This window comes from Corythoichthys intestinalis, chromosome 2 (genome assembly GCF_030265065.1).
Source record: "Corythoichthys intestinalis isolate RoL2023-P3 chromosome 2, ASM3026506v1, whole genome shotgun sequence".
Taxonomy (NCBI): Eukaryota; Metazoa; Chordata; class Actinopteri; order Syngnathiformes; family Syngnathidae; genus Corythoichthys; species Corythoichthys intestinalis.
In genome coordinates this window covers 64,199,799-64,219,908 of record NC_080396.1, presented here as the reverse complement: position 1 = coordinate 64,219,908, position 20,110 = coordinate 64,199,799, and the positions used below count along the sequence as shown (strand labels likewise).

The 20,110-nt window shown below is 39.7% G+C and overlaps 1 protein-coding gene across 1 annotated transcript in view; it reads left to right on the top strand.

Moving 5' to 3' along the window:
* The window catches only part of tafa5l (TAFA chemokine like family member 5, like), a 165,794-nt gene extending 154,494 nt beyond the window's left edge, over positions 1-11,300 (top strand). Inside the window, exon 7 of the mRNA XM_057818957.1 lies at positions 1,756-11,300. The gene's annotated coding sequence lies outside the window, so the exon portion shown is untranslated. The remainder of the gene's footprint in view (positions 1-1,755) is intronic.
* The last annotated feature ends 8,810 nt before the right edge of the window (positions 11,301-20,110 follow it).

Below are 20,110 nucleotides of genomic sequence, written 5' to 3'. Positions count from 1 at the left end.
ACTGGCTAGGCCACTCCAGGACCTTGAAATGCTTCTTACGATGCCACTCCTTTGTTGCCCTGGGTCTGTGTTTGGGATCATTGTCATGCTGAAAGACCCAGCCACGTCTCATCTTCAATGCCCTTGCTGATGAAAGGAGATTTTCACTCAAAATCTCTCAATACATGGCCCCATTCATTCTTTCCTTTACACAGATCAGACGTCCTGGTCCCTTTGCAGAAAAACAGCCCCAAAGCATGATGTTCCCACTCCCCATGCTTCACAGTGGGTATGGTGTTCTTCGGATGCAATTCATTATTCTTTCTCCTCCAAACACGAGAACCTGTGTTTCTTCCAAAAAGTTCTATTTTGGTTTCATCTGACCATAACACATTCTCCCAGTCCTCTTCTGGATCATCCAAATGCTCTCTAGCGAACCGCAGACAGGCCTGGACGTGTACTGGCTTCAGCAGGGGGACACGTCTGGCAGTGCAGGATTTGAGTCCCTGGCGGCGCATTGTGTTACTGATAGTAGCCTTTGTTACTGTGGTCCCAGCTCTCTGTAGGTCATTCACTAGGTCCCCCTGTGTGGTTCTGGGATTTTTGCTCACCGTTCTTGTTATCATTTTGATGCCACGGGGTGAAATCTTGCATGGAGCCCCAGATCGAGGGAGATTATCAGTGGTCTTGTATGTCTTCCATTTTGTAATAATTGCTCCCACAGTTGATTTCGTTACACAAAGCGTTTTATCTACGGCAGATTCAGTCTTCCCAGCCTGGTGCAGGTGTACAAGTTTGTCTCTGGTGTCCTTCGACAGCTCTTTGGTCTTGGCCAGAGTGGAGTTTGGAGTGTGACTGACTGAGATTGTGGACAGGTGTCTTTTATACCGATAATGATTTAAAACAGGTGCCATTAATACAGGTAACGAGTGGAGCCTCGTTAGAAGAAGTTAACCTCTTTGACAGCCAGAAATCTTGCTTGTTTGTAAGTGACCAAATACTTATTTTCCACTCTAATTTGGAAATAAATTCTTTAAAAATCAAACAATGTGATTTTCTGTTTTTTTTTTCCACATTCTGTCTCTCATGGTTGAGGTTTACCTCTGATGACATTTACAGGCCTCTCTAATCTTTTCAAGTAGAACCACAATTGGTGGTTGACTAAATACTTATTTGCCCCACTGTATATGGCATTTTTGCAGGCCATGCATGTCCATGCCATTGACGGCTATGAACATCCAAATTTTCATATCACATTTCCAAATGTCAACACGTTCTAATGTAAACTTTATGGTCAAAAATCACAACCACACGGTTTCTGCCATTCAAAATAAATGGAAAATCTGGACGTTCATAGCCCTAGATGGCATAGCCTTATTTGGGTGCCAGTTGAATGTCAATGCGCTGTAATGTAAAGTGTATGGTCAAATATCACAGCAGCACATGTTTTTCTGCCATTTAACATGAATGGAAAATTTGGACGTGCATAGCCATCAATGGCATGGACGTGCATGGCCTGCAAAAATGCCATATGCCCAAAAAAATGCCACAAGCCAAAATCCATTATGCCACATATTAAAAAAATGCCGCATGTCAAAATTAATTTTGCCACATGGCATAAAAAATGCCACGTGGCAAAGAAAAAATGCCACATGGCAAATGCATTTTGTCAGATGGCAAAAAAAATGCCACATGGCAAAATCCGTTTTGCCGCATGGCATATACCACTTTTCGTTCTCGGCCCTGCAGAATTTTTAATCGTTTGTTCCTCAACAGGTTCACTGATCCATGCTGTGAGATGGGCTGTGGCCAATCACTACAGAACATTATGTCTGCCCAACAAAAACGTTCACAAGCTCGAAGCCACGTCTTTACTTTTTGCTTTTCCTTTTCTGGTTAGTTTCAACATCGACTCTTCAATGCAGTCACATTTATATACAAAACAATGAAACAATTCCTGCGTAACAAAAGTACTGTATCAGCAGTGAAACATTCTTCTGGTTTGTCCATACAATCTGGAGGAGACTGCCAACGAGAATTTATAGGAAGATCTTTCCAAAATCACCCTTTTCATCTTCTCCCTTTGCCATTGTGAGGCCATCCAAGGTGATTTTATGAACATCCCTACGTTGCTGACTCACTGCTAAATTCAGCCGGGCCAAATGAGTTCACAGGACTCACTAGGATGTAGCCAACAGACTCAGTGTGAACAAAGACAGTCTAAGCATGGACAACCAGTACAGGACTCTTATTGAGGTGGACACATCACGTGATAAAATGACTAATATCTGGACAACCTAGTCAACAAAGGTCACCACATGGTCAAATGTGGCCATTTTGAATGACTCAGCATACAATATATGTTGTGTTTTTTAAGGAATAGTTTTTGTCAATGAAGCTCACGTCATCAGAAGCATTTACAGTAGCAGACCAATGGTTCAATGCGAGTGTGTGTGTGCGCTTGTGCACATCCAATTATACACTGTGAAACAAATCATATCAAACTGCATTGTTGGTACGCTTTCAGGCCACATTACCAAAAGACTAAGAATTGGGCCCCAATGTAAAGAAAAGGGGTGGCGGGGGCAACTACTACCAGAATAATATTACCGGGTTACGACGTACTCGACCTGCGTGATTTCGACTCTGTCATATTGTCTCGAGTCGTTTTTTTTTGTTATTGTTGTTGTCTTTTCACGTAAACAGTTCCTTATTGTACCTTACAGTATGTTATTTTTTACTTTATTAATTTGATGTGTTCTGTCTTCACTTAACGTGAAGTTTTTCAGCTTGACAGACAGCAAACAAGGCAATTGTGGTTTTTAAAGCTTTTTACTTCCTTCACTTTTAACAATTTGTAAAGCTATAATACACATTTATCCATTTACGTTCAAAATGACACACATTTTAACAATAAAACCCTTGACACCAAACAATTGGTGTTCAAACGTCCATCTAGTCTCATTAATATGTAAATTTAGTCGGTTAAATTAGCCTAATTTGCCTAACAAAAGTCCACTATCATAAATACTATGAATGCTGACATATTTAAATTCTCATAGCAAATCACTCACACATAACTCCACAAATTGTAGCACTAAACTTAATTACAAATGCATACACAAACATATTAGCTGAAAAATTTGCTGCCTTATGTGGGACAAACCAGAGCACAGCTGTCCTTTATCCATGTCAGACAAGTCTGCTCCTCAGTCATTCAAGCCGACAGTCCAGCCAGACCCAACGTTGCCACCAGAGGGCAGTGTATCCTCCATCATTAAACAAAATACAATGCTGTTGGACTATTTGGATAGTTACTTTGAGATTTAGGGGTACTTAAAGGGTTAATTCTGACTTTTTCTTCGGTTTACGTCGCCAGCGTACGAACAGAACTCATTCGTAACCCGGGGAATACCTGTACATCGTATTTATTTTAAAGAATAGTCATACTGCAACCACAAACAGTATACAGTTTACAGTACTTATTCAGGTGACGCTTTACCAAATGAATAAGGATAGGTTCCAAAAATAATTAATTCGTGACCAGAGGTGGGTAGTATCGCGTTCCATTTACTCTGTTAAATTTACTAGAGTACCATTTTGAGAATAATGTACTTCTTAAAATAGTTTTTCAATGCCGTACTTTTTACATTTACTTGAGTAGATTTGTGAAGACTCTTACTTCGCTACTTTAGGCTACACTACATTCATTCCATTTTCCTCTTTATTCTACATATTAGATTTTATTTTATCTTGCCAAGGATTCCCACAGTGGCTCTACCAGTTTCACCAAAGAGACAGCACAACAATAATCTCATAACTCAGTTACACCATCAGATGCAACAACACGTTCACATGACCACACGCAAGCTTAGTCGGAAGTCCTCTGCTCACAGCATGTTCAATCACATAGCATCTTTAAAGCAGCATTAAAAAAATGAACTATTTCACGTAGAGCGCTGACATCAGCCTTACTCGAAAACGTGGATTTCAACCTCTCTCCCAGTTTTTATTTCGCATCGATAGACTACCTACAACCAGAGGTATGGTCGTTTAAATTTCATGATAAAAAATATATTTTCTGCACTAGAGGGCATTCACTCTTTGGATGGGTGATGTTTCATTTCTGTAGATTTTTTTATTTTTTAGACATTGTCTCGTCCGCCATTTTGTCGCCAGACAGTGTAGAGCGTGTGGTTGATCCCCGTATTTTTCTCAGTCTACCTTTTTCACCATCCTTTTTCGCATCATGTCCCCAAAATGAAAACGGGATCTTTGGTTGATGCTGCTCCTGCTAAGAGGAATGCCATTACGATGGTAACGAAGCTGAATATCATCAGGAGGTCGGAGAAATGCGAGACGCTGACGAACATCGGTAACGCCTTCGTACCCGGGGACTACCTGTAATTTGTTAGTATGATGTATAAAACATGTTTTTGGATTGTTATTTTGAGATTTAGGAGGTATTTAGGGGTACTTAAAGGGTTAATTCCACCTTCTGTGGAAATTCAGGTTACGGCGCCAGTGTAAGGACAGAACCCGGGGACCACCTGTAATAGGTTATAGTACAGTATGATGATAATAGTTCACATAGATGACAATGTACTGGGAAAAGTATACCATTGTTTAAAAAAAAAAAATCTGATATTGTTAGCGGTCACTCATTACTTGAGTATTCTTTTCACCCTATACTTTTTTACTTTTACTTGAGTAAATTTTTGGGAGGGTTACTTTTAATTTGAAGTAACGCTAGTCTTATTTGAGTAAAGTCTTTGGCTACTCTACCCACCTCTGTCTGCGGCTAGTGAATACTGTATATGCGTTCAAAGACGAGGACTGTTAGGGATGTTATTAAATTAAATGTGTATAAACTGGACAAGTAATCGAACAGTGTTTTGCCATATCACACACAACACTTTTAAAGTATAAATGTTTGTTTGCGAATTTACACCGGTAAAAACGAAAAAACAACGTGCCTCTGTTGTTATTTGTTCAATTAGTAAGCAAAATTTTATGCCAAGTAGTATATGACACATCTACTTGGCGACATTGGAATCTGTTGGGAATTTTTACATTGACTTCTTATAATGACAAATTTATTTCGAAGAAAAAGAGAATTCCTGTACATAAATATGAATGAATTGCTCAAAGTTCCTTAATGCTAATTTTATCCCTAAGAACTCGTAATTTCTCTTTTTCTTTTCAGTGTGGCCCACATTTTCTTTGGTAAAACACACACCATCTGGCACTAAATTGTGTAATCGTGTTAAAATTTTAAAGTCTTTGAAGATGTTCTTTATTCATCCTGGTCTTCATTTTATGCTTAGAAATATTTATATCGTGAGGGTGGTGAGATGAAATGTATCTGAAAGTAGTGTGGAAAAAAATATCTGCCATCCAGAACATTTCTCGTGTGATCTATTTGGGAAAACTGTTCTAAAATCAACTCTATTTTAATATGAAATGTTTTGTTTAACTTTAAGTGCTATTAGCTGAGTTCAGATATTTGATATATTTGACATGATGTACTGTATATATATATATAAATATATATAATGATAAAAATTACTGACATACATAAATTACTTTTATGTTCAATGGGTGTCATTGTAAGACAAAGAAGAGAGAAAAAGTGCATTAGACCCCTCTCACAGTTATCTTCACTTCTGCTGACTGTTACTAATAATTAAAAGGGAATAGTGAGAATAAACCAATGTATTAATAATGAGTATCAATTTATAATGATATAAATCTTGCAGTAGTGCAAACCGGCAATAGCGATCCAAAATAAAGCAGCAGGTATGCCACGTTTACACGACAACGATCTTGCACAATAACGCAAAAGTGGCGTTTTGCCATTATTTTTAATTCTGCGTTTACATGACCATTATGTGTGGGGAAAACCGTGCACACAGAAGCGCAAAAGTGCATGAAACCTCCAATTTGCCCATGTAGTACGCATTCCCAATGTGTAGGTGGCACCACCACCAAAACTTGATTCCTCCTTCTAACCCTTCCATTCTGCTGTTTCAGCATTCGTCCTGGTGAAACGTTCATGACAGTGTTTACTAATCCTTAATGTTGTATACTGTAAATGCCAAATCATATTGGAGGTATTGCCTCCTCGGCAGCCACCCGCCGCAAACATGTTATGCATGTCGGTTGGCCCTCCTCCTTTTAAACCGTGGCCGTCTGTAAATTTTCTGTTGCCGAAGTATTCCCATACCAGCAATTTTGTTTTCTTCGATGAGGGAAAAAAAACATTGTGTAACACAGCTGACTCGCTGACACTGAGCAACAACCGGCGGGGGAGGGTTGAGCCATGTAGCTGCAAGCGAGGGATTTCTCCATGCATTTTTGGGACATAAAAAATACGTAATGCCTTAGGGACTGTATGTCGGAAAATTTTCGCGGTTTTGAAACCTTAACGTTTTCATACCATGCTATACCTTGAAACCAGTAAACGACACGTCTAGTTTTCATAAACTGTCGGACTGTCCGCGTGCCCTGACGTCATCAGTATCTTCACCCCTTTAACTGACAAATATATTGGAACATTATCGCCACCTACTGTTCTGAAGTACGAAGTCCGTTGTCACTCACTTTTGCATTGTCAACTATAGACGGCAACGACAGGGGGGAGCGTTTTCAAGATTTCAATTCTGGAAAGAGTTTTCATATTTTTGTGTTTTCAGCCCCCCATAATGCCGTCGATAGTGCTCTCCTGAAAAGTTTTTGCATTGTCACTCTCTTTACCGTTGTCGTGTAAACGGCCCCTAAGTTTCCAATGTTTTTGACAGGGGCATATGAAACCTGAGATAATAATTTCATGTTTAATATATCATGCAACTTTTTAAAAAATGTTTTTTTTTTCTCATAATTGTTCCATAATAATACAATCAAATGGTAATATTTTTATGTCGTGCTCAATATTGCACTTTAATTTTGTCTCTTGCCCTGTACAGTAAATAACTTGACTTCACATCTCTTTAGTTGGCAGTAGCTCTACAGTAAATAACTTGACTTCATGTCTCTTCAGTTGGCAGTAAAAAACAGGGAAAACAACTGAACAATTCTAAGATCATTTTAGTACCGGAAGAGGACTTTAGAAGGAGTATATTAGAGAGATGAGACACCCTTTATGCAATGTAGTCAATATTCATAACATTAGCAGTCCCTAATCTTTGTTGAGCCACTGACCATCAGAAAAATAGTGATGAAATATACAACTTAACCAACATTCCCTAGTCCAGGGGTCAGCAACCCGTGGCTCTAGTGCTGCCATAGTGGCTCCCTGGAGCTTTTTCAAAAATGTTTGAAAATGGAAAAAGATTCGGCAGGGAAATATATTTTTTGTTTTAATATGGTTCTTGTAGGAGGACAAATGTGATACAAACCTTCTTTTATTAGTGCACCTTCAATGAATGGCCTATTTTAAAACCGTCTTCATGTATAGGGCGCACTGCATTATAAGGCGCAGTAGTAGTAGTAGTTGTGGTTGGCATTGCGTTATGCATCTACAAGATGGAGCTGAGCTAAATGGAATGTCATGCCATGATTAACCAATATTGATCCATATACTGCATAAGGCACATCAGATTATAAGGAGCACTGTTGGCTTTTGAGAAAATTGAAGGCTTTCAGGTGCACCTTATAGTGCAGAAAATACGGTAATCATGAAGGCTCATTATGTATTGGTAGCCAACTTAGTCATTTTGATAGTAGGCTAATAAAGCAAAGATAGACGCATACAGCATGTGTTGACTTCATTATAAGGCTTATATAAGGCTTTTATTTTGTTTGCAGCTCCAGACATATTTGTTTTTTGTTTTTGTTTTTTTTTTTTGCTCCAATATGGCTGTTTCGCATCTTGGGTTGCCAACCCCGGCCCTAGTCTGACTGATCAAATCAACTTTGCTATGTTTGTTGAAGGTAAATGAATTAATGACAGGCTTAAGAAGAGGAACTCATATGTGGCTTTATTTTGATTCTAAAATACTATCATCCTAAATAATTAAATGTTATTAACCCCAGTCTACTATTGTTTCTTCCAGTACATTTAGCTCAATTGGCTACGGTCTACAGCGAGTGGAAGTGAAGATAAGTCAAAGAGGAGAGAGAATGGACACAATAACATGAACACCAGTAAACTGTTTTAAAAACAACACAATACAGAAGTAGAATTCTGCAAAATAAATAAGCAGTCTATAAAACGCTTTTTTTTTATTATTGTTGGACAAAAGCATTGTATTGCATCATAATGTGCTGGTGTCCCTGTTAATGTGACTAGCTTCTTTTTTGTTTTGTTTTTCTCTTTTTGTTCTTTGTTTGTACTTAATATCCTGTACATCTTTGTTGTAATGTATGCATTTGATGATAAAAAGAGAGCATCTGCTCAGCGGAATAATGACTCTTCTTTGTTTGACTGCTTGTGCGTGTTTGTGTGTATGCGTGCTCTCATTGTCGTCGGTCGGCATGGTGGCAAAATATATTTTTGCACTTGATCTCATACCTTTGATTTCATGGTGCTTAGTTTATCACCAGTTTGGACAACACTCAAAAATTGTATGTCTGTGATTTGTTTGGGAAAACAGCCAGTCAGACTGAGCAAATATGAGAAATAAAATCTCTTAAAGTAATAGAACTAGTTTAAATGACCTTCATGTGAAAGATGGTTGCTCAAAGAATCTAAATATGCAAATCACGAATTTCTAAGAACTACGATAATGGAGAAAATAATGTTCAAAGACAGAAAATGACGATGCTTTTGAGTTTAGCCATTGTGTGACAAACATGTAATCAGTCACACCACGTGGATACAGCACATAAACACTGACAAACTCGAACCAGGTAAATTGTAGCTTTGAATACAGGTACACACTTTTTATTAGGGGTGGTAACCTCTGGGTACCTTACAATACGATTTGCGATACAAGGCTCACGATAACAATCTGACTAGATGGTGGCACAACAATTAGTCAAGAAATCCTTCTAGGATATTCTACACAACTAATAAAGAGAAAAACAAGCTATTTTCGCCCTTGTGCTCGGAATTGGTAGGAGTTTATAACTATTAGACATCCAATCTATTTGAAGTGGAAGGGTCCCACTTGAAACGAATTGGACGTCTATGGACGTCTGGCAGCCAATGCCAGGCAATGAGTTCATTTTGGGGTATTTCACGTCATTTCTTGTTGATTTTCTGTCACTTCCTTTTCTTTTTGGAGCATTTACAGGTCACTTCCTGTTGATTTTGGGTTAATGCAGTGCTTCTCAATTATTTTCTGTCACGCCCGCCCCAAGGAAGCCGTAAATGTTTCGCGCCCTCCAAACTCTCTGCCGCCACTGTAAATAGTATCATTTGTCTATAAAATTACTATTATAAATACGCATCTGCCTAACATTGTGTCCTTTTTTTTTCTAATGAAGAAAAAAAGTGACATAGATCAACTTATAATAAAGTATAACTTTATTAACATTGTTTTGATTGTAACAGAGAAGACTTGACGTGCATCAATTTGTCTGAATTAAAAAAAAAGTCACTTCCAAACTGTAAAAAATACACTCAAGGTACATTTGTGACCATTTGATACAGAACAATAAAATGTGATAAAATCAGTAAACAATAACAAATTAAAATTGATTAGAAACATTCACTCATGAGGACAATATGCCAAAAAATTTGACCGAAAAAACAAAACTGAATAAAAGAAAAAAAAGAGTGTCCTTGGACAGGGCAGTTTTTATTTTTGCTGCTCACAGTATTTACCTCCTTTGCAATGGTGTGGAGTTATTTTGCAAAGAGCATGCTAACAATGCTCACTGGATTATTGACATAACACTGACAAAGCAGGACGATTGTTGGCAATATTCGGCACGTTTTCACTGAAAAACAATCAAGCGGCTTATCAATGAGATTGGGGTCTATTGTCTTTAAGTGGCGTCTTAATTGATTTGGCTTCTGGCTGTCCGCTATAATTATTATTAGACACAGTAAACAGTGGTCTTTCCTCATCACGCACTATATTAAAATTCAAAGCTAAAGGCAAACAGCACGAAAAAAGCGCATTCTCGGCGGCCGAGGTAGAACCGTAGGTGAGGGCGGTCGTCGTGACGATCCCAAGCCGAAAATGGCACTTCTGAACCGTGAGAACCGGACAAGACAGTGGGTCGCTGCGTGAGTGAGTCCGGTCGGAAAACGGCTTTTGAAAACGGCGGTGGCACACTGCTCTTCATATCTGTTTTCTGTGTGTGTGCTGAGTGCTCTTCCTTAGTTCAAAAATACTGCGCGCACTCTGAAAATGAGAGCGCCACTGCCACCTACTGAGTGGATGTGCAAGTACACTTTATTCCAGAACAGCAACAAAAAAAACAAAAAAAAATGCATGTTCCCCGAGGTCACATGCGCCCCCCCCTGGCATCGCTCTGCGCCCCCCCAGGGGGGCGAGCCCCACTATTTGAGAAGTACTGGGTTAATGAAAAAGAAGTGACCCAAGAAGGTCCCCAAATGCACAGGAGGTAACCTCTATATGCCCTAATATGAACAGAAATGACCTGTAAATCCCCACAAAAGACTGGCTCTGAAAGCTCTGGTTTCAGTACCATTGACAGTGCTAGACATCCAATGCAGTCAAAATAAATTGGATGCCAACACACTATTCTAATGGAAGATTTTTTAAAACAGTGACACCTTTTTAAAACGACATTTCGATTCATGGTGTATCGATAAGCTTTTGGGCTACAAAGTATCGCGATATGTCACCACCTCAGACCCCTACTCTTTATAGTTTGTGTACCTGCATAATATATCTCCGTCTTTGTCCTTTCTCTATCTGAGAGTTAGGCAAACCCGTCTTCAGTTCAACAATGACAAAAATGCATTGGAAGTTTAAAAAAAAAAAAAAAAAAATCCACACCACTCTACATCACTTCCAGTTAATGGCCAACAGTTGGAGTGTAAAACTGGGACTAGAAAGGCGGAATTGGCTACTTGGGTTTATTTCATGATCAAAAGGACTGCAGATTGGGGTTCAGTGAAGTGTTATCTGTCTAATTCAGCAAGTGCCCGCTGACATGACAGTGGGACTTTTAAGTCTCGTGGTAGCAGTTTGACAATGTGATTTATTTTTTTATCCCTCTTTTTTTTAATCCTATTTTTCCCCCTTCCAGTTTTAAAGTGCCAACATAACAAATCTGTGGACAATAGCTCTTGTCTTTTCTTGTCATGCTATAAAATTACAAATATTCTGTACATATACTGTCCAGGTAACTTCTGTAATGTTTCTTTGTTTTGATTTAAAAAAAAAAAAAAAAAATTATGATCAACAATGTAGGTGTCAAGTAATCATACATCTATAATTTATAGTAAGTTTTTCCTTGTATTTAAAAAAAAAAAAAAAAAAAACTGCTGAATTGGACAGAAACTGGAATTATACTATACAAAAAGGTAGCGTTTTTTTTTTTTTTTTTTTTTTTTTTTTTTCCAGTCCAATGAAATTGAACTAAAACAAAATCCCAAGAATATAGCAGATGATAATACAGTCTACTCCATAATTCATGACCACGGCTGCATATTACATTACAACAGTTGCCGTCAGCCTTCGTGAAGGGGATAAGCCACAGTGAGGGGATGCAGTTATTGCTCAGCTCAAAGCAGACTTTTGCCATAACTGCATGCTGCAGTATGAATATTGCAGTGAAATGCTTGTGAAAGGGCAAAGTGGAAAGTTCCTGGCGTTTTAGGCTACATTAAAGCCTGTAAACCAGCTGAAGCAAAAGATGCAGATAACCACTCAACTTATATGGAAATAATCTTTTTCATGGTCATAGTAACACATCTATTTAACTCAATTTAAAAAGTCAAAACATGAATACCTTCATTCGATCTACCGTTGAGTCTCATCACTTTACTACCATCAAGTGTAATTGTGTACACTGCTGGCCAAAAGGTTTGGCACCCCTGCAATTTTGTCAGATAATGCTCAATTTCTCCCAGAAAATGATTGCAATTACAAATGCTTTGGTAGTAATATCTTCATTTATTTTTGCTTGCAAAGGAAAAAAAAAAAAAAAAAAGAGAATGGGAAAAAAAAAATCATTATCATTTCACAAAAATCAAAAATGGGCCAGACAAAAGTATTGGCACCCTTTGAAAAATTATGAAAATTATGCTTCTCTGATTCATGTAGCCTAATCCTCGGTAGCACAACCTTTAGACAAAATAACTGCAAACAACCGCTTCCGGTATCTATCAATGAGATTCTTATGTGAATGAATGCTCTGCTGGAATTTTGTAATTGCAATCATTTTCTGTGAGAAATTGAGCATTATCTGACAGAATTACAGGGGTGCCAATAGTTTTGGCCAGCAGTGTAATTGTGGTGAATGGCACAGACTGTAATGAATTGGTTTCTTGCAATCTTTCTTCTCGTTCTTGCAAATGGCAGTAAAATAAAAAAGCCATTATTTGCGAGCCAGCGCAGCCCATCCCTCGTCCCGCAGCCCAGCAAGAGGACATCGCCACCCAGGGATCCATGGTGGTCCCCCAGGCCACCCGCGCCCCCATCAACCAGCCTTCTGGGGTGGGAAGAGGGGATACACCACCAACCCCTCAGCCCACCCTCGCCCCCAAACGAGCCACAGCCGCATCCCCCCCAGCCGCCGCGGTACATGGCGAGACCCCCAAAGGCCCACCAACCCCAGGGCGGGGCAGGGCCCCACGCCAGAGCAGGCAACATCCAGCCGACCCACCTGCATCCAGCCAGCAACCCACGCCGGGGCGCAGAGCGGATACCCAGGCGGAGAAGAGAGGGGAAGGCGGTAGCAGGACAGTGCCGAGGAGCCGCGAGATCGCCGCCCTGACATCCCCCCACTCCCGCGGCCAGCAGCACAGGCAGAGAGGAGGCCACGCCCTGGGAGCCATGCCATAGAGGAAAAAGTGTGAGACCCACCTACCACCCTATTACTCTGGCTGGCAGGTCCACGACTGGCAGCCATTACCCAGCACCGTGATGGGATTGTGTTGGGAGGGTAGTGCAGTGTATGCATTAAAATAAAAAAGCCATTATTTGAACACTCAGGTGGATTATACATGAATCAATAACAACAAAAACAAAGATTTCATATTATTATTAGTAATATAGCGCATTCACATGCGCAAAGACTCGTGGGCAGACCTTCTGAGTGGCAACTATGCTTTACATAGTTGGTGAATGGCCTGCGTGAGTGTTCCGTGAATAACAGTGTGTAAAAATGAGCACTTATTTGCAGATGCAATGATTTCTAATGTCAATATGTGTGTGAGGCTCCAAGTGTTTAAACTGTGAAAACTGGTTCAAAATTGTCCAATTCATTTAAACTGGGAGGACTGGCTGTGAATGCTGGAAGTTTGAGTGCTACTGCCATCCAGAGATTTCCAATCCATTTTGACTGGAAAAGGATGTTAGCAATCATTTATTCGATTGATTGGACATCTAGCAACGTCAGTGGCAGCCAATGAATTAATCATTCACAGGATATGGAGGTAAAAGTAAGTGAACCCTCGGATTTCCTAACAGGTCAACTCTTCGCTGGCACCATTAAACTCAACTAAACATCCATACCTGTGTCACAATTCAAAGTTTGCAACCTTCACCGTTGGAGGAGGACGCTGTGGACACGATTGACGGAGGATCCTTCTCCCCAGTAACCAAAAGGGGCGGTCTAGGCTTCAGTGTATTTCTTGGTTGCATAATGTAAAACTGAAATTAATTTTCTTTTACATCAAATCCAATAAAATAATATAAATTTATAATAACTTACTATTCTAATGATACCATACTATACTATACTATACTATGCTATTCTATGCTATGCTATGCTATGCTATGCTATGCTATGCTATGCTATACTATGCTATACTATACTATACTATTATAATAGTAATGTTATAATAGTAATGTTATAACATATAACATATTATATAACATTTTTATAGTGCCAAGCTAACCATTACCCACCACTCACAGTCACGTTTTAACTGAATTTGGGGGTTTTGTTTTAAGAATATGAGGCTAGAGAAATTAAAAAACACACAGTAAAACTTTCAATACATTAATTTAAAAGTCATGTCACCAAAAGATGCTGCCATTAAAGCTTATTTTTTCCAGCTGTGGTAGCTGCACAAAAAGCATTCTGGGATTAGGCAGTCAGCAAAGCATGCTAGCCTACCGCCCAACGAGGAGGACCTTTTGTGAGTGCGTAAGTGGAGCATCTGCTGAGTTTTAATGGATTGGGACATGCCTTTCAATGGACACTGTCAGTGTGAAGACCAGCTCTTGAGTTTCAGACCAGACATGCACAACAATCAGGATGAGTTTTGGACCATTTCTCTGTTACAGTTCAATAAAATCTCTGGGATGTCACAAGTGGATCAGTCTCTTGAGGTTGTGAAACAGTATCTCAAATTATAAAATCTCAGAAGTGTTCAACGATGTTTCATCAACAATATTTTGGCCATGTCTCAGAAAGAAACTTGTGATCAAACATCAACCAAACTTGAGCCCAGGGCAAATATCTTCGTGTGTACAGTATAGTCTTTATTGCTGAGTTCTGAAACAGAGATTCAAAGAAACGTCTGACCACCACCAGCAGCAAAGTAGAATTCAAATTGATACAAAAATCTATTTAGTGATTAATTTGTTTAACATAGCCCTAATAATTTGTGGATAACTCGCCAACAGCTTGTCGTTAAAGATATATTGTATACTTTGAATGGGATTGTCGGTTGTACCGAAAAGGAATTAGAACCTTTGCTTCTGACCATTTCCTAACTATAGTAAACGGTGTGTTTTTACATGATTCCAATTCCCAGCAGGCTTTTACTTCACTTCACGAGAGCTGGTCCTGACACTTGCGTGTTTGTGGCTAGTGGAAGTAAAGCTGTCACATGAAATCTATTGTGCCATTCCTCAAACTAACAGCTGCACACAACAATTACAGCCTGGCCCAGATAAGCAGAGCAACATTGTCTGTGGAGCACTTCATACATGGTGCGTGACAGTCCAAAAGAATCAAATGCTGGCCAAGAATTCATTTGAATGAGGTGTTGTCTAAATAGCCCGTAGCGGTAAGTTCAATATGGACCAATCTTTGGGCCCGCGAAATGTGTCTTCACAGTTTCAATCATTTTACCCTGCGAAACTGTATTTGCACAAGCACCTCAGTGTTTGATTTGAAATTTGTAAAGTGAAAACACCCTGCATTTAATATACACTGATTTTTTTTTTTCTGTATTTCTTTATTGTCAGGGAAGCTCAAGTTTGAATTCCGAGACAAGTATCAACAGATAACAAAATGAGAATAATGAATCAGACAGCCAAGGATTGCCTACTTCGATGACTTTTATATAACATGATATATCACGGATACAAAATGATGACTCAGCTAGGAGCTGAGATCAGCCAGAAAGTACGAAGCTGTACAATAGAAGCTGGACATTTATACTGTTAAAAAGGGCAGTGCCGAAGCGTCCCGTGAAACGAAACTTTACCCAGAAACGAAACTCCATCTCACAAGCCTTGGTGTTTTTCCATACAAAAACATCTTGAGCTGAGACCTTGAATACTGGTGCCGGGTGGAACAAAGATAAGAAACCACTGTACTCCCTTGCATTTATTCAGGGCACAATGGAAAACAACAGGAAAATAACAGTCCATATTTGGGCATACTGAGACACAGTCAAGGTTACACTCAACAAGATTAATGTAACAATGATGCTCAGTGTTCTCATGCAGGTCATCAAAAGCATTCATTTTCCATGCCGCTTTTCCTCACGAGGGTCGCAGAGGTGCTGGAGCCTATCCCAGCTAACTATGGGCAGTAGGCAGGGGACACCCTGAACTGGTTGCCAGCCAATCGCACGGCACAAGGAGACATACAACCATTCACGCACACACTCATACCTAGGGACAATTTAGAGTGTTCAATCAGCCTACCTTGCATGTTTTTGGAATGTGGGAGGAAACCGGAGTTCCCGGAGGAAACCCACGCACCACGGTGGCTGAGTGGTTAGCACGTCTGCCTCACAGATCTGAGATCAAGGGTTCATCAAAAGCATACAAAATATAATGTACAGTATAATGGCTGTGTTTTAAGCATGAATAAAAATTTCTCACATTTATATACCCAACGTTGATAGCCTGTTCATGTCCCATACTGTATCTATCTGACTGGTACGAATGTGAAACACATATTTTTAATACACATACTAAAACAAGTGCAGATATGTTTAATAACTGGAAATGTTAGTAGCATTACTACAATACTACATGCATACTGATTACTGTATCACCAAATGACTGTTAATGAGCGTATCGACAACTCATATCAAATGTACAGTACTAGTATGTACTTTGTACAATGTTAGAAAGAATAGACAAACTATCATTTAAAGCAGTAATGTGAAGTAATTTCTTCACATGCCAAATAGGGTCACAAGTAAAGTAATTAAACATTGTCCAACAAATAAAGCATGAAAAAATAATTTATATGTTGTATATTTGACAAAATAATTGCGTTTCCGAAGTTCGAGCCCGAAAGGGGACGAACCCGGAAGTGATACGTCACACCGGGAACAGCGATGGCAGCTCCATACATACGGCCGCCATACAAAGCCCTTTAAACAATTATTCAAACAGCGATATAAGCGATAGACCAAGTGCAAGGGAGGAGATCCAAGTTTTTGAAGAGTTGGAGGAAGAAGAGGAGCTTGGAATTTTATGTTGGACCTAACATGTATTAGCCAGACGCTAATCAGGATGCAAACAATGTGCCTAGACTACCTGACATGGAATGGATACAAGACCCATCGAGATTACAACATTGGTAAGATATAGGCTGTAATTATTTTCATGATTTGAAGATGCAGGCATTTGCACATAATTTTATGTTTTTGTCTATCTGATGACATTGTTTAAAAAAATAATAATAATCAGGCTTCATGTTCATTTTGGCAGATCTGGCAGCTCTCGTGCATATAAAATAATAATATAAAAACGTTGGGGGGAAAGAAGGAGATGAGTCGTTGATAGCTTTCTCCACTTTATTGTGGCAACAATAAGAAAATAAAATAATAGCGGACTGCCGCCACATTCGACCGCGAAGTTTTGCTTCTCGCTGATCTACTCCTCGCCTCCTATTCTAGCATCTCTTAAACGGATCGTGCATAGTGTCTTGTTATGAGCTTTTTGTTTACAATTGTATCGAACACACAACGTGCTGACAACTTTGTCTCTTTATTAACACATGGAGCAGTTCATATGGAAAAGTAAGAACACAGCTCGGCACAGCTCTCGGCAGGAAGTAGCGTCTAATGGCGTGAGGAAATGTAGTTTTTTCACACAAGCGAACAGATTATAAAGCACCACTTCAGTGTTGTCCCGAGACTACATTTTCCATGATTCACTATGTGACCTGCGTACTCGCTGATTCGCTGCGAGATTGACTCAATGCCAACACGCTAAATTGTCACCTGTCAGCGGCTCTCGCGAAACAAACTAGAAGGCAATCAAGCGATCACCGTGAAAGAAACGCCGAACCGTACAAATGCAATGCAATGCTTGAAGCATCAAGGTGGAAATACATAATACAAATACAAATAAATGTGCACAAACTCACCAGCGGTGTGTGTCTCTTACTGCAACGTGACCGTGAATTACCGCGAAGACGACCCGTTTATATGCACATCCACACCCGTTTCCCGATTGACAGTGGATTAACCCTTTCGGACAAGATCGTAGATGACGCACAATTTAAACACGCTTAACCTAGCGAATGCAACAACAACTATGATAGGGGATTGCCACGAGTTAACTTTCGGCTAACGTCGCTAGCTTATACTGTTCATTCCACAACAGTAGGCAGCTATGCTTTGACAAAGTCATCAGTCATCTATCCAAAAATCACACTTACTTTTTGGCAAATCCTTGATCATAAGCAGACCGGTTAAGGAAGCAGGCATCCTTGAAGTGTTTGCAGCAGAGAACACTACTCGATGTTGGCGTGAAATTCATTCACTTCGTGCGAACGAAAGATTTCCATTTACGTGCCCTGCTATCCTTTGGCCACTCATACAACTTTTAGTTTGAGTGAAAACAAAACATCGCCACACACCGCTGTGGTATCTTACCAAGAAGCAATGCAACAAACAATACTGTTCTATGGCGGACTTCTCTCGCACTTCTAGGTGTGACGTAATTTCCGAAGATTTCCGAAGATTGCCAAACAAAAGCATTTTCGTTGTCAAGGGCGTTGCTATGGGTTAAACAAAGAATCTGGAAGGGTTGCGTTAAAAAAAAATAATGAAAATATGCTTATAACTGTTTAGCCATTGATATTATTCAAAAACATGGTTGGCCAACCTTACTTCACATTAGTGCTTTAATTATCCAAGTATGTTAGAGCAGTGGTCCCCAACCTTTTTTGCACCACAGACCGCTGTGATATCGGCCTGTTTTTTCACAGAGTGGCAATGAGTGGCAGAAAGTTACATTAAATATAAAATAACACGACGGGCTAAAAGCGAACATTTAGGTGCAGGGAAAATGTAACTCACCATATGCTGACTCAATTTTTTTTACCAGTGGCTTAACCTAAAACTTGAGAGCAAATATCCTTGCTTGCAGGCATAATGAGTTTTGTCCAATAGTGAAAGGTTTCTTGGCTTGAGCAATGATGCTCTCAGTGCATTCACTTTGTTGCCTCGTTTGCTAGCTTTTAGCTGCATATTATGCAGAATGGACTTGGGTGTAGGCTCCTCTTATGTCTCATAGGTAGCCTTTTCCCTGTAAAAAAAAAAAACTATCCAAAGACGTCTGTTTTTTAGTCATCTTTGGGAACCTGTGGGCTTATTATTTCCGGGAACACATATGATTCGCCTAAGTCATTATCGAGGATAAGCGCACATAGATGGGTAATCCGAGCAAAACAACTGGAAGTACCGCGTCCGCCACTGCTGAGGTGTGCTGCCCGCAGCACACAGTCAACAGCAGCTAAAGTAACTATTTACGTTGCACACCTACTAGTATAGCAGCCCAGCATCAGTCAAACACCCTAGTAATAGCGGCCAACCACCAGAAGGCGACGTACACAAGTCTTTACTTGGTTTAGTCAATACAGTAAACAAGCACTTTGATGTGTCAAGAGGCACAGGCCAGATTTGGGTCGTTTTTTTTTTGTTTGTTTGTTTGTTTGTTTTTTTAATTTCTCTGCGGCCCGGTAGCAAATGCGCTCCGAACCGGTACCGGTACAGCCCAGTGGTTGGGGATCGCTGTGTTAGAGGACTAGTACATCTTGAAAACCTCTACATTGCTACTCGGTGCGCAGGATGAGGTTTTACGAAGACTGTGTGCAATGTCTTAGAAGGTTAGTTTGGCAACGTCCTGTAAATATGGTGTTAGGAATAATGCGATTTTTCATACCTGACCGGACTGACCTGGTTATTAACCCATGTAACCTAAATACTGTATCTCTGTACACCTGTGGCCTTTTCTTGGTTTTCGTTTTCAAATACACAGAGCTTTTTACCTTTAATATAATATATTCCATGGCAATATTAAACTGAGGCTCATGCCAGTAAATGTAACCATTTAAAGGATTGCATTAGCACGTAAGTCTTATTGCATAATATGCTGATATAATGTTAGCACAGATTTCGGCACAAACACGAAGGGCTCCATTTTCGTGCGCCGACCAAACCTATATCAGCTTGAGTCTGGCCCAAGCAAGGGGATGTTTTAAACCAGGTTTTGGAACTAATTTCATGCACAGGCTCAGGCCTGCATATTAAAAAGAAGGCAGGATGCAATATATTAGGGGTGTAACGGTACACAAAAATTTCGGTCCGGTACGTACCTCGGTTTTGAGGTCACGGTTCGGTTCATTTTCGGTACAGTAAAAAAAAAAAAAAAAAAAGCAAAATATAAATGTGCTAGTTGTAAATTACACACTTTTGTGCTTTCAACAATAGGAACATTAGCCTATACAAAGCTAGAATTCTGCACAAAAAGTAGCGGGTATTTAAAGATAATCCAACAACAATTTGCCTTTCGGACCACGCGTATTGGTCAGCTTTCTTTCTGAAAGAAAGAAGAAA